The 14,383-nt window shown below is 41.3% G+C and overlaps 1 long non-coding RNA gene across 1 annotated transcript in view; it reads left to right on the top strand.

Annotated features, from left to right (window-relative positions):
* The window catches only part of LOC112944827, a 104,949-nt gene that overhangs the window by 7,902 nt on the left and 82,664 nt on the right, over positions 1–14,383 (top strand). Inside the window, exon 2 of the long non-coding RNA XR_003248852.1 lies at positions 1,658–1,774. This is a non-coding gene — a long non-coding RNA (uncharacterized LOC112944827). The remainder of the gene's footprint in view (positions 1–1,657; positions 1,775–14,383) is intronic.

The raw sequence follows: 14,383 nt of genomic DNA, 5'->3' as shown, positions 1-14,383 counted from the left end.
TATATGCAATGTCAGAAATAATTCTGACTGTTCTGTGGGAAATTCTGAAACACTTCCAAATAAAATGGAACAGACCTGATCCCAGTATATCCCTTATCCTTTTAAGCCCTTGTCCCAGGCATCTAGCTGGTTTTTATTGCACAAGCTGGAGCCCGGGCTTCGAGATGTCTGGGCCCCGGCCTCTTGGTGAGCTGAGGGAAGGTGTCCCGAGGGCTTCAGCTGGTGTCCTGCGGCTCCCGGCGCTGCCGGCAAGGTGGGCTCCTGGACAGCGAGGAGGGTGTGTGGAACCAGGCAGCCGCCTCCTTCCTAATGGCTTTGTGGAATAGCCTGTACTGTGGGAACGTGCTGAGTTCATGGAATTGGCGGGGGGTTTTAAAAAGCTGAAAAGTTTAGGTTGGAAAATTTCTGTCCATCTCTAATTGTAATGTTTCTCCCTAGACCACAGCTTTCGGTTTTTCCTGTGGGAATGATGGAAGCTTCATCGTTGACAGAGAGGATAGTTTTAAAATGGAAAGGGCTAAAATCACTGCATACGTAATGTATGCTACCTATCCCCCCACATTCCTAGGATATGATGAATAGTTGTTATCCACTTAAGCTGCTGAGAACTTAAGGCCCTTAACAGTACTGCAGATTCTATGAGCAGAAAAAGCCTCCTCTCCTCTCGCTGTTTGCTCGAGGGTCCCTTTCTTGTCCAACAGCCATTCTAATCGTAGCGAGTGCTCCCTGCTCCTCTCCTCCCTCAGTAGGATTACTGAGCGTCTCGGCTCCAGCAAGGGCAGCAGGAACAGGGAGCAAAGTACACTGTAGTCCTGCCAGGCTATTTTGAGCTCTGGGCTCTGTGTGATGTTGGTAAAGAAAGGAAAACACCAAGTGTCTTAACAGCTGCCTTCGCTTCTCTTGCGATCCCCCTGTGCAGATGGTTTACAAATGCTGCAGGAGGATGAGGAAGGGCTCCGGCCTGACCTGTCTGCGCTGATGAGCAGGGTGGAGTGTCGTCCGCTCCTACGATAGAGCGGACTTGAACACATATGGAAACCAATATTTTCTGTTGGGAGAAGTTCAGCATGTATGTAGGGGATAGAAAAGAAAACTTAAATCGAGACGTTGTGTTTTGAGAGTTAAAGCTAGCTTCCTAGGTCAATATTTTTTTTTGTTTAAAAATGTAATCTAACTGCAGAATGACATTGAAGGGAAAATATGGTCCAAAGGGTGGTGAATGATGCATATGTTTCTGCTTACCTGAAAAGCTTTTTTTGTACTGTGAAATTCTGTCTCTCTTTCGTGAATAAAGTAGATAAAACATTCAAAATTGTTAGATGAAAAATGACTTCTTTCCTTTATCTGGTCTGGCTATACTTTATTATGTGTTCCTCTAAGAGTATCAGGAAAAGCTGTGTGACTCGAATATACCTCCCAGATGGAACATTTTTGGGAGTGGGATAATTTAAACAGAAATCCTGAACAAGCAGTATGTAAAGATGCATTCTACAGCAACTTCTCCAAATAGATGTTCCCTTTTATGCATGCACATGACGTGAAGTAGCAAAAGTTTGATTTAAAACTAAAACAGAAAGAGTAAAGTGTAATTGCTGACTCTTTCAACCTAATACCAAATAGGAATTGTCTTCTCACAACTGCTCTCCTCTCTGTTTAGGACAGAGCAATCTGTGCTTGGGGAAATGCTGGTGTGCTTCAGAAATGGGAAGATGCTCGACTTTGAAGAGAGGGAGTTTCCTACATCCTAGCCGACTGCTCCTCGTATGCCTTCAAGGTAAGCTGCAGATGTGCTCCCTCTGGGCACCTGTGTTCCCAGCACAGCTGGGGGCAAGGCCACAACCTGACAATCTGCTGGATATGAATCGCTCGTGGCTGCTCTCCATTGCTTGGGGTTGTTGTGTTGCTCAAGGAAGTGATTGATCCTTGAGGTGTTGGGGAAAGAAATCACTGCGGGGTGGAGTGAAAAGCTTGCAAAACTGAAATCCAAAATAATTTGGATTAGAATATGTAGTGTACTTAATCCATGAGCTACCTAGGCGTAAAGAGTAAATAGAACCACATAAAACTGGAGAAGTGCAAAATTCACAGATGATGCCGGAAGGCAACAGTTTTGAATGGAGCATGCACTTGGGGTAAGTTTGATCTCTGTTTTCCTTTAGTAGTATTGCTTATGTGAGATCAGTCCCTGAATATAAGGAGTAAACAAACATGTGATCCTGTAGCTGTGTTAGTACAGAAGGGTATGTAAAACCAACTTGTGAAATGGAAGTGCTGTGTAAATGTAAGAGCTTCAAGAAATGCCATCCTTTTATTCAAAGCATACATCAAAATAAAGAACATAAGCTGGAAGTCCTTAGTAGCCCTGTGTCTGGAGGAGTGCATTGGTGCCCCCAGGAATTTTGCCAGGCTCTGAGGATAACTGACATGGAGAATTTGCTGAGCAAACTCTTCCTTTTGGCTCTGGGGCAGGGTTAGTGTGCAGGAATGGCCTGCAGGATATGGCCCATGGGATGATCCCCCTCCTGAACTCTGCCTGGGAGACCTGCTGGAAAGCAGCATGTTCTGGGCTTTTCCAAGGGCTTAGCAGTACAGATAATAGAGTTCCAATGTCAGAATATTCTGGAACAATGTTTTATTTAGTAGTAGGCTCTGAAGTTTCCTAATCTATGAAACCCCACAGCCTCACCAAATGAAGGTAGGATTGGATCATTATGACCCTAAATACAGTAACTCTCAACTTGTGCTAATTGTCATTGCAACTTGCTTTTGCCGAGAAAAGTATGCAATAAAAATGCTGCCCTGGAGTGGCTAAGTGTTGAAGGCAGTTTTGATTTATGATTTTTGCTTTCTGTTTTTATGCAAGAAAAAAATGATGAAGCTCTTATGGGTAATAATATTTAAACCTTAACTTGACTGTATAGGATATTCTCCTCATGTTTGTCTTTCCCTTTTAACAAAGTTTCAGTAAGGAGCTAGAACTTGTGCTGTCCACTTCTTGAGCACAAAATCACTGCAGTTTCAAGACTTTCTGCTCCTGTTTGAAAGCTTGATTTTTTTTGTACATTAGACTATCTTTCTACAGAAGTATTTTGCATATTTTTAATTGTTACTTATAGCTTTGAGGTATGAAGGAGGCAGGCAAGCTTTCCCTAAAACCAGGCTCTACATGTCACTTTGTGCAGGTGGGAAGTGAGCCCTGCCCTGTGGCTTGATGTGTGCAAGATAGGCCCGTAGGGTTGAGGAAACAACATGCAATTTGGGGAACTGTGTGACTTTCTGTGATTCTGCCTACTAGGTGAAAGCACCAGAGGACTGTGCTGACTTTCCAGAGCAGCAACTGGAAGTTAAGGGTGGAGACCAAGTCCTTGGGTGCTTTTTTGGAAAATATTGCAGCAGTAACAGGATTACGTTTTCTGTCTGTGCTTACATAACCTCTAGTGTCCCTGTCTCAATTTTATCTGAACTTTTTTCTTTTTCCCTGGCTACCTTCTTTTTGAATAACTGGAGAAAGGAGGCATCTTAATTACTTTCATTCTTCTATTACCAGGAACAAGAGCAACTATAATATCATTATGACAGTTTCTGGGAACACTCTATTAATTCGTACAACTTTGAAGACTGAAATTTCTTTCATGGAAGCCAGTTTTCTACTCCTACTTGATTATTTTTATTTATTGTGTAGCAGTTGTGTGTTATCTAGGTATACCCAGGGGATCTAGAAAACTCCTAGTTTACAAAGGGAGATTAGTAAAGAAACTGAACAGTAATAAGGTCAGTAAAAATGCTGTGTTTGAATAAGAGTACATATTTTTCTCCTGGAGGCAACTGGTTTTAGAAAGAAAAAATATTTTTCTGTTTGGTAACTCACAGTTTTCATGGAAGACTGAAAGGTGCTGTCCTGAAAAAACACGAGCTGGAAAGCCTTTTGCCACAGTGCGTATTTGCTGATGTGTGCTGACTTGGGGCTTTTTCCACATTCTTATGTCTTACAAGAAGACAAAGGCAGCTCAGTGATGTTGAATATTAGGTTTGTTCTTTAATGTGCTGGTCCTCTTCGCAGTGTCCACACTTGCCTTTTGACACTTTCTGTGTAGCAGCAATTCTTATTCCTTAAGAGGATTTAATTCCTTCGATGCTGCTGTTATTGAGGGTGAGGGGAAGCTGGCCTAGATCTACAGGCCTGTGCCTGTTGGGCGGGTGTGGAGATGCAGCCTGCTTCAGGCAGCCAGGATGGCTGATTTGGAGTACACAGGGTGATATTGTGAGCCTGAAGGCTGCTTGTAGGCTTCCAACATGAGTTTTAGAAATGCAAACATTAAAATGCTTTTTAGATATTTCAGCCCTGGCAATTTGGGAAGATGCATCTGTTCAGTAACTGCTACATATCCTAGGGACAAAGGAGGCCTATCAGTATAAATCTGTAGGAATATTTGCAAACATAATAAATTAAAAATGACACCTCATAGCCTTTTAGCAGCAACAAAAATGGGACAATACTGGAGTTGTGCTGGATTCCTTTAAAACCCTCTTTATGGAATGATTCATGGTTTGCTCAGTCCTTCCTGCTTCAGTACATCTGGCACTAACTGTGATTTCTGACATTAAGTGTTTAAAAAGCCACTTTCCATTTTATATCTCTTTTTGTATCTCTTTCTTGTGGCTACAGAACAGCAGACTGCTTCATACCTGTTGCTTTTCATAGGGAAAGTGTCTTCATGATTCTTCAGGGTGTTGAGTATTTGCATCTTTGCTAAGATGGAGTTCAGCAACACCAGCAGCTTGCTAAAATGAAGAATAAACTTTTTTGTATATTAGTTCACATAGATTGCACTGTACAACTGCAGGCTTCCTGTCACTTCCATTCCTAGTCCCCACCTGCTTGTCAGTGGTGGCTAAACCCTATTTGGAGACCTGCATTTGAATTCTTGAACTTGACTGTGATCTTCGTGCTTATGAGCAAATGCTGCCTCTTCCATGGGTGGAATCCAAGCAGTGATGGGTAAAGCAGGTAGCTGATGTGCTATGCTGGGGTTAACACTGAGAGGTGCAAACTGCTCTCACACATGGTGCATGGAAGCCTTGAAGAAAGACGTTTAGAGACTCTACAGGGGCGTGTGTGCCTTAATGGAAGGGAGGGCTTTAGCTACAGTGGGGCTTCTTTCCTTTCAGAAAGAGCAGCATAGAGGTAGCAATTCTCCAGAGGCTGTGTCTCTTTGGACCAAGGCTGACCCTTAAAGAGTATTCCATCAATGAGTTTTGTATGTGGTTTATTGTGCAGTCTACGCAAGCGCTATTAACCATGTGCTTTTCATGGAGAGTTGCTGAGCTGGAGTATTGAAAGGTTGGAAATGTCCATTAGTGGATGTATTGTATAAAACAATGCAGTTATTCCTCTTCCATAACTTCCTAGCGTGAGGTGCCAGGTGTTGGGGCTGTAGGCCAGGAGGTGATCTCTGCCTTCCCGTCCCCATGGAGCGACTGCTGTTGGAGCAAAGGCTCCTGGCAGCGCTCCCTGCTCCTGCATCCTCCCCTCAATCTGTTGGGAAGATGAGCAGGTCAGGGCAGCAGAAGCCACAGAGGCCACACGCGTACCGTGATGTGGCTCTGCTGCTGCCTGTGGGGAAGGGGCAGCACGAGTGGAAGGCCTGATCTGTAACCTGTTCAACAGCAGCCTGCTCCAATGATTTTTTGCTTGTATTAGGCCATGTGTCTACTATCCTTTCATACAGCAACACCAGGGCACTACTCAGTCCTCTATCACTTACAGTGATAGTAAAGAGGAATAAAATTTACCTTGTAAATGGCTTAATCTAGTTAAAGGGCTAGGAGAGGAGTCCTGTCACCAGTTCTGTGCAAATCAAGTCTCAAGTGACACAACTGTTTGCAGAAGAAAATGTTTGAATGAATTTCTGCAAAGTTATATGCAAGACTATCATGTTTGCCTGTAGGGCTCTTAGACAGTTGATTTGGTTTCTGTGCCTATAAAAGAGGGAACTGGAATACTTGTGTGCCTTTCTCCCAATGCATAGCACATTGATTTCATGTGGAGTATGATTAAAAAGAAAAGCATGTGTTAGTTTTTTCACTCACTTCTAGGAGCATTGGAGTTTATTGTGGAAGATGTGTTCAATCTGGGCCTCTGGTGTGGAAATGAGGTCTTGAGTTCCCTTTATACTTGGTTCATTTTGTATCCCTTGAGAAGTAAACATGCCATAAAGTGTTCATAAATGTGACTACAGTGTTTAAGGCTGCTCTAAATATAAAAGTGGTAGCAACGCTTATGCTCAAAATACAAATCTTGTCCAATATCTTAGCTTTTGTGATTTCATTTCTTTTTAAGTATGGGAGAGCCATTTTTCTTCCCAGTTGAAGTAAGTAGCAAGGGATGGCATGTAAGAAAAATGGCCTGCAGCCTTAGGCTGATCAGATGAACCTTTTATGCAGATCACTCGAGTGCCCCATCCTTCTTTTCCCTCTCCTCAGCTACTCCTGTCTCACTCTTATTCCCCCGCTGTGTGCTCAGTTATAATACACCTGCACATCACTTGCAAGTGATGCAGAGGCTCCGGAGCTGCTGTGAGCAGCTCAGCCCCAGGACACGGGCTGACGGTGCACTAGTCATCTCGGCCGAGCGCGTGGCAGCTCTCGCCGTCAGGCTGCGCGGATTCCAGGAGTGCCCAGCAGCCAGAGTGGGGCCGTTGGGGCAAGTCCAGGCTGCAGAGCAGCTTCTCCTTGCGCTGATGTTGCTGCACGCTCCTCTGTGCCCTGATGGGATAGAGCTGGCATGGGGCTCCGTGCGGCAGCCCAGCTGAGGTGCAGGAACCTTCTCTGGGGCTTGTGCTCGTTGCACCTCTCTAACAGCAGAACTGTCGCACCCTTGTCCTTTGTGCTCCAGCACTTACGTGGCTGGGATCCTGGACCTCAAACAGCTTTTGTTGGATTCCCCCGGAGCAGCCTAGATGTTTTGGTGCACTCCCAAGTGCTTGGAGTTAACAACACTTCTAGCTGTCTAATTGGGATCAAAACATTCCCGACAAAGTGTGTGCAAAATAGTTATTTTTTCTGTTTCTACCCAGCATACTTATCCAAAACTGTCTTCGTTGTTTTGTTTTTATTTTGTTTCGGCTCTCACAGATGAGAAGACTAGGTTACTAGGTTTGCTCTAAGCTATCTTTTAAAAAAGACTTTCTGTGAATGTGTCCTACAGGGCGTGATAAATAAAATTTGGTATATCTATGCCAAAATAAACTCTGCAGCATTGAAACCTTTCAAACTGTTGGAATCATCACCGGAGAAGCCTTCCAAAAGTGCCAGAAAGTTTTATGTTTGTCAGATTAACCCTGCCTGAGCAGCAAAAGCATTAGAAGATGATTAGTTGCAATGCTGTTCTACACTTTGGATTTTGTTTTTAATCAGTTTTATAGGTGTATTATGATGTGCTAAGGTTATTTGCTATAAGCATCAGTGTTTCTGCATCAAGTGTGGAACCCAAATTTTTAGGTTCTTCTCTGTGAATAAAAGTCTTGCATTGTCTGTGCATGTCCTGCCTTCAGAGCTTGATTGCCTCCGTAATATCTTTGTGCCTGAACTAGTGGGAGGGATGTGTAGGAAGGGAATATTGCCCTCTCATTAGGGTGGCAAGTTAGGAAGTGTCCAAGCGGGTCTGGATTAGTACTTTTCCAGGATGTAGTGTGACAACCTGAGGATATTGATTTGAGTTTTTATTCTGTTTTCTGCATTCATTACTAAATGCTAAAAGAATGGAAATGGAAAACAAGATTGCATTCACCTTTAGTGAAAAGTATCTCATAGCTAAATTCAGGAGTGCTTTTTTTGTCTGGCATCTAGGGTGCTGTGGAATCAGTTGCACGTCTCAGAATGACATAGTCTCATCAATTTACCTTACTCTGTATGTTCAAAATAAGGGATTCTGGCTCTTTTCTGTGGTTAGACCAGTGAAGAAAATAATTGTTAACCAGGGCTGAATTTAACCTGTTTTTCATGCCCTTGACAGAGGTGTTGCTTGTTTGGCCTCCCTTTTTATTGGAGTGCTTAGTTTTTGTTTTTTGCAGAGTTTAACTTTGGGCGTACATGGCAATTCTTTAGTCATTGCTGCAGCTTAAAAGAGGAGGGCAGAAGTGGGAAATGGGAAGTGTATAAGCTCCTCACTGAATCCTTTCGATGGTTTCTGTCCCATTCTCTAGAACAACATTGCTTCTTCCCTATTAATTTCAACACCAGCACAAGCTTGATTTTTTTTTTTTGTACTCCATCTCGGAAGATTATTTCTTGCTGGGAAAACACTAATATTAGATGAACCATGTGTGTTTTGCTAGAAAAGTGTTATCCTGTTGCTGAAGGACAAGTGAATTATGATTGCTTTTCTTCTATGAAGGATTTGGAAGAAGAATTGTAAGTGTTGTCTTTGAGCGCAGATGAGAGGAGATATCAGAAGGTCTCACACTTAGGTGATGTTATTGTATCTTTCTTTTTGAGTACTTCTCATTTGGGAGCATTTTAGCTAATGAGCTAAAGCACCCTGTGCTCTCTGTAGCTGAGAGCAGGAGTGGAGGTTCTTAATTTGACAATTATATCCCTTTCCTAAGGGCTTCTTGCTGATTTTTGAAGTCTTCACTCACTTGGTAGTTTAGTGCCTACCCTAGCATCATAGCTTTATAGGCCTAAAGCACGAGACATCAATGAGAAAAATGAACTATTTGAGCTCAAATTGCAGTCTTTTCTCCTCATGTAAATGGTGTTATAGTACTTGGTTATGATTAAAATTCAGCCTGAGGTTTGACATCTGCATGCCGTAATATTGTGTTGTATCTGACACCGTATAATGCGAGCCTCCAGACAGACAGCGGCCTGGAGCGATAGCAGACTTTGAAAGCAGGTTGAAACTCTGAAATGAGAGACTTCCTCTCTTCGAGAGTACTACCAGTTTTGATAACAGTTGCTACCTGAAAACACTGTGTTTGCTGTGGAATTGTTATTTTGAGAGTGACTGTCATGATGGCAACAGCAACAAGAAAAGAGGCTCTCTAACAGAACTCAAACTTCTAGTCCTGTGAATAACGAATGAAACTTGTCTCTCCAGAGCGCTACAACTCTAACAGCATTTTTCCCATTTCTGGCTTGGAAATTGATGAAGATATTGGCAATATTTACTGAAAAGATCCCTCCTTTTGCTGGGTGCCAAACCTTGTTTTTATGATTTGTTGAATGGTTGCCTTGCTAGAGTATCACCTATGCTTCTTCTTGGGTTGAATAGAGTAAGGAAGTTCCTTTTAAAGGTAAAGAATCTAAGCCTCTGTACTTCACCTTGGATGACATTTAGTTTGGAGAGTTAAAGGACTTCTTAGGACCTTTCTGAGGACATTAATTTTGATTAGGATTCCTCCCGAGTTTCCAGCATGTGGATAGTGCCACACACAAGTTGCATAATTCTGCTGCATCGGAGTGCTGATATGAGCAATCAGTACTCCTGGATTTTCACTCCCCAGGGCCTGATAGTGAAAATGTTTTGCAGAAAATTCATTCATGAAGCCCTTTAGTTCAGGATTCTCCTGCTGCTTCAAGTAACTCTCAGCTTTTTTTCATCAGTGACTTACTCAAGGGTCTAATGTACCAAATGTAAGCTGTTGCATGCTGTCATTTGCCCATATTTTTTTCTGCCGAAGCTTAGCATTAATGCATTATCTTTACATAATTTAATATATATTATATATTAAAAAAAAGGAACACAGCCCCTAGGAAAGTAGACCGTGGAATTGGTGATGTTCTAAATTTTGTTTAGGATGGGAACATGTTTCCATGGATGTCAAAGTGTGAGAGGATGATTTGTTAACTGAGCAGGGAATGTCTATGCAACCCATTAAATACACTCCTGTGGCAGAAATTTGATGTGGAATAGGACCATAGCTAGGGAGCATAAATTTTTATCTCCAAAGGTATATGGAGTAAGACATTTCCTTGTGTTTCCTTTGGTAAGGTCCTGGTATTTAAAGGGGGCTAACATACCGAAACTTATGTTTATAAAGAGATCCAGATTTCTATCAGCAGGGCTAGGATCCTTCAGTTTAGCATAACTTCATTGGTGACATTTATGTGTTACTGAGTTTGCTAGACCAACTGTACTTCTCACTTAAAGTGTTTGTAGGTTTGGAGCAGTGGCAGTGAGTTTGGAAGGCTGCCACGGGCATTTACAAGTTAGATGGGAGACTTGGCCTTGCTGAGCTCTTTGTTGCTGTACAATCTTCATTACGTGCAAGATGCTGAAGTCAATGTCCTATAATCTTTGAAGCTGCTGAAAAAGGGAGGAATTCTTCTGATGACAAAAGCAGCAGCCCCAGCTATAACATTAATGTTTTTCAATATTAAAACTCTGTAGTCTACAACATAAGCAGCCCAGGTCAGAGTCATCAGAGTTGGGTACCTTGACAGCTGTGGAATGGGCTTTGGTAAAAGTGTGGAACTTGCCAACAACATCCTGGAGATAAGTGTATTTATATATGCAGGTATGGGGGGAAGAGCTAGAGGGAAAAAACATGTCATGGACAAAGAAGGAGAAAAATTTCTTGGCCTAGGATCCATTTTTTGTCATATTCCTTATGGGAGGAATAATGATCCCTTAAGACATAAGGCGTCTACTAACAAAGCAGCGGTATTGATTTCTAGGAGTATATGGTTGTAGACTCATGGAATGATCAAGAACTAGAGAGCATCAGGAGCAGTGATAGGATAGTGCCCAAGCTTGGGACAGAGTGAGTGAACGGATACGTAGTCTGATGCTCTTTGTGCTGGAATACAGAAAATTGCTAACTACTGAGCTGATTTTACTTTTATGTATACTATAAATTTGTGGTGGTTTTGGTGGCTTTTGTGGGGCAGTGAGGGGATGGGAGCTGCCAATTAGTATTTTCTGCTTTGTAGGAAAATTGATCTCCTTATGGAAAGTGAATTGTGGACAGACCATTCTTAATAAATGTTTCCATTTTTATAGGAATATTTATAACTAAAATAATATTTTCAAGCCTTTTTAGGTAAATACTTTTAAAATACTTTTAAAAACTGAGATTGCTGCATTACTCTGACAAAATACAGCTGTGGGCATTATACTCCTTTGTGAATAGTTCTCAGTATCTCTGAGACTAGTCGTTAGTCAAAAGACTAAGCAAGCTGGGCCTGTTTAAGCCTGGAGAAGAGAAGGCTGAGAGGGGATCTGATTAACATGTATAAGTTCATGTATAAGATTAACATGTATAAGGGGGAATGCAGGGAGGAAAGGGCCAAGCTCTTAGTTGTGGCCACTGACAGGACGAGGGGCAATGGGTGTAAGTTGAAACACTCAGGTTTGGACTGGATGTTCTCTAGAAGTCCCTTCCAACCTCAACCATTCTGAGAAACTACCAGAACTTGACTGATACCTACCCTTGTAATCCTTCTCCAGACTGGAATGTTCACAGGTTTTTCTTCCTCTACTTCTATCTACAGCAGACTTCTTGTAAGAAGATCTCTAATAGGTGACTGGCAACAGTCTCTTCCTTTCAGCCTTGTAAAAGCCTTTATAAATTATTCCTAGCATTTTTTCTCTAAGTTGTGGTTATTTAATTTAGTGTAGCTGTATGTATTTTTATACTTAGCGTTCTTTCAATTAGCAATTATTTATTTTCAAGTTTTCAAGAATGTTTTTAGGAAATACATGGGCCACAGTTAAAAATGCATTTACACTTGTGCTCATGAGCACTCTTCCATGTTGGCAGTAAGTGTTTCTGCCGTTGTACTGCTATGTCTTATCACCCGGTAACTCAGGTCATCCGTGTCACTCTGCTTTTATAAAGCTGCATTATATTTACAGTTTCCTTAGTAGTATGTCAGACATTGTTACTCTGCAGGAAAATTGAAGCTCTTTTCATGTTAGTGATTTCTTGCTAGCATGTGTGTTTAAGTCTAAACCATGGAATCTGGGAAATAAATGTTACTGCAGAGCAGTGGATTTCTTACTAAGCTGGTGTTGAGAGCCTCTTATGACTGAGCTTCTTGTCTCTGCCGCTAGCGTAGACAAGCAGTTGTAGTACAGAAAAATCTCATGTACTTAATGCAACAGGTAGTTGAGCGAGTGTTGTGCAGAATACTTAGAGGAATCTCTGAAACTGAGGTATAGCAGATGCCTCAAAGGCTAACTGCTATCTTGAGGAGGGGGGAAGGCAAACAAAAGACACCCCCTTGCTGCCCCCCACAAAAACGCTCCTGCCCCAAACCCTCAAACTAACCAGCAACTCTAATTTGTGTTGAAAAAAAATCCCTCTCTGTTCTATGTGGTAAATGGGTAATTTATGCAGAGTGCTCAAGGCTTTGTATTGTTTATTAGTTATAACTATTCTGTCTTGGGCAAGTGTAAATGACTTACCTATTTTTTGGCTATTTTTAATTGCAATAATATCTCTAAGTTAGAATTTTATAATGCACTGTTCAAAATATTTCTTATGATCTATTTGAAGAAACTTTGTTTATTAGAGTGCGTAGTGCCTTGCTGTGCTCTATATAGTAAGTTTTACATTGATTGTTCCTGTTTAGGTGTTTAAAAATTGCAAAAGGCCAGGAATAGGATTTGCAGTATCCAGATCATAAAATCCTGATTAATACTTGTCAGCTGTATTTCAGAGTGTAAGTCCTTTAACTTGTCAGAACACTTCGGCACCTTATAGTCCAAAATCAACAGGCTGTTTGGCCCTTCATGCATAACTTGAAAGCCAATGCTTTAAGTTTGTTAAAATCTGGTGGGCTGTGGTGAGTCACAAGAATAAACAGTACTTGGAATTTGTTAAACACTCATTAAAAGTTAATTCATATTAACATTAATATTTTCTTTCAATTATTCAATATTTAGACTTGAATTCATGACAATGTCAACTGAAATAAATGCTGAATATTATTTTTCTTTCAATAATGAAATATCTTGCAAGACATGCATAGGATCCAGAGATTTTTTGAGTTGAGATGCTATAAAAAGAAGTTTTACTTCTATGGGGCTTCATCCTGAGCCAGCCTGGGTCTCCATTGAACACAATGTCAGTAGGCCAGGTGTGTTCTTTTCTAAACTGATCTAACAAATTGCTCAAGTGTCAGATAGCTCAGCCCTGTGTGTGTCTGTTTTGGCTTTCCTTTCAAAGGAAGAAAAAAGTCCTCAAAGATGGACTTCACAGGAGAAAATAATGGTAAATATCGTGGCTGAAAAGGATATGGAAAAAACTTTTGGGGTTTACAAGGGTCCAAAGGTGACAAAGACCAGTGATCTCGGGAAGTTACAACTAGCCTTCTGGTGGATGTGAGCGAGTTAAACCACCACAATGGTGGTGGTTACTGTACAGAAGCTCTCATCAGATAAGACACATCTTGCTGGATTATGACTAAAAGTGACTGTGGTAGGTCACAGGAGAGTAACTCCATCCTAATTGAATAAATGGATTCAGAAATGAAAGACAAGACAAGGGGTTTGTGAAGATAACTCTTATTTTCATTTAGTCTAACTTTAGTGAGGCAGCTTACCACTGGAAATGTCATATTAGAAGCGAATATTGCAGCCTACACCCTCCATGTTGAAGTGTCCATCTGCATTTTGTTAACAAGACCAGAATACGGTTTTGGCAGGGTGCTTAGAAATGTTTTCAGCTAAAAGTGGAGAATACAACAACACATCATAAACAAAGATAATCCTTTTTCCTGTGCATGTTCTCTCTCCAACATAAAAGTGACAATTTCTCTCTTTTTATGTATGAGAATAGAAGAGTTATGAATTAGAATGTGCTACTTTAATAAAATGGTTCATAATTTTGAAGAAGCTAATGGTATTTCCTTTTGAGTTGTGAAGATTTAATTCATTCATTTTTGTAAAATGCCTTGGAAAACGCAAGGATAAAATGTAGAAAACCAAACTGTTCTTTGTGCCAAGGTGAAGGACTGCAGAGATGAGTTCAAGTCTCTTTGTTTAATGGATTGATATTTGCTGGCATGGAATCAGTTACTCTAATTGCTTTGTGTATCCATCTTTGGAATGGGATGGTGGGATAGGGTATCCTGAAGTTCAGTTTTCACTGTTAAAATATAAAATACAGTTTAGGAAACTCCTAGGCCTGAGATATCTATCTCCAAAGTAGATAAACTTGCCCAGGGTACTTCTAAGTTTGTATTGGCTTTCCAGTGTGGGAAACTAATATGGGCTGAAGTGAAAAGAGACAGATGTTACTGCAGTGGAGACTGGAGGATCTGACTGACTATCAGCACACCAGGGGCCAGAAAACTGATGATGACTGGAATGAGTTCCTGTGAATTTGAGGTTTGTCGTAGTTTGGCTTGGGTATGTTTGCATGTGCTCTAGTCT

The sequence above is a fragment of the Nothoprocta perdicaria genome, unplaced genomic scaffold (genome assembly GCF_003342845.1).
Source record: "Nothoprocta perdicaria isolate Ctin4 unplaced genomic scaffold, notPer1 scaffold_1, whole genome shotgun sequence".
Classification (NCBI taxonomy): Eukaryota; Metazoa; Chordata; class Aves; order Tinamiformes; family Tinamidae; genus Nothoprocta; species Nothoprocta perdicaria.
This window is presented reverse-complemented; position numbering and strand designations above follow the sequence as displayed.